We start from the raw sequence: 1,158 nt of genomic DNA on the forward strand, positions 1-1,158 counted from the left end.
ATTCAGAGAGATTTTGCGCCTTTCCCACTCCACACACGAACAGCACAATCACTAATATAATACTACATGCACTGTGAGTGTGTCTGATTAGTAGTCATTCCTCGCCAGGTGAAGCTGCTATCACCTGTAGGTGTTTATATCGATAGGAGGTCGTTGGTCATAATGTCCTGGCTGATCAGTGTATGTTTCAGAGTAGCGGTGATGAACAAGTGCCCATAACTCTCGAAGTATGAACTTAAGAGCCCATGTTTACGAACATTCTTTTCTCGTTTTGGTGTAAGATAGCCGTCCTCAAATTTTTAGAATGTTATTCTGAAACACCCTGTACAAACTAATCTGTGGTACAGACGACAGGTTTCTTCTAGAATGAGATTTTCACTCTGCAGCGGAGTGTGCGCTGATATGAAACTTCCTGGCAGATTAAACCTGTGTACCTGTCCGAGACTCGAACTCGGGACCTTTGCCTTTCGCGGGAAAGTGCTCTAGCAACTGAGCTACCCAAGCACGACACACGCCCCGTCCTCACAGCTTTACTTCTGCCAGTATCTCGTCTCCTACCTTCCAAACTTTACGGAAGCTCTCCTGCGAACCTTGCAGAACCAGCACTCCTGAAAGAAAGGATACTGCGGAGACATGGCTTAGCCACAGCCTGGTGGATATTTCCGGAATGAGATTTTCACTCTGCAGTGGAGTGTGCGCTGATATGAAACTTCCTGGCAGATTAAAGCTGTGTGTGGCTAAGCCATGTCTCCGCAGTATCCTTTCTATCAGGAGTGCTAGTTCTGCAAGGTTCGCAAGAGAGCTGTAAAGTTTGGAAGGTAGGAGACGAGATTCTCGCAGAAGTAAAGCTGTGGGGACGGGGCGTGAGTCGTGCTTGGGTAGCTCAGTTGGTAGAGCACTTGCCCGTGAAAGGCAAAGGTCCCGAGTTCGAGTCTCGGTCCGGCACACAGTTTTAATCTGCCAGGAAGTTTCATATCAGCGCACACTCCGCTGCAGAGTGAAAATCTCATTCTGGAAACATCCCCCAAGCTGTGGCTAAGCCATGTCTCCGCAATATCCTTTCTTTCAGGAGTGCTAGTTCTGCAAGGTTCGCAGGAGAGCTTCTGCAAAGTTGTTCGCGAGAGAGCTTCTGTAAAGTTTGGAAGGTAGGAGAGAAGA

The 1,158-nt window shown here is 47.9% G+C and overlaps 1 non-coding gene across 1 annotated transcript; it reads left to right on the plus strand.

The window, feature by feature from the left end:
* The first annotated feature begins 871 nt into the window (after positions 1-871).
* Positions 872-946, plus strand: Trnas-uga (transfer RNA serine (anticodon UGA)). Its single transcript has one exon. It is a non-coding gene; the product is annotated as a tRNA-Ser (tRNA).
* The last annotated feature ends 212 nt before the right edge of the window (positions 947-1,158 follow it).

The sequence above is a fragment of the Schistocerca serialis genome, chromosome 2 (assembly GCF_023864345.2).
Source record: "Schistocerca serialis cubense isolate TAMUIC-IGC-003099 chromosome 2, iqSchSeri2.2, whole genome shotgun sequence".
Taxonomy (NCBI): Eukaryota; Metazoa; Arthropoda; class Insecta; order Orthoptera; family Acrididae; genus Schistocerca; species Schistocerca serialis.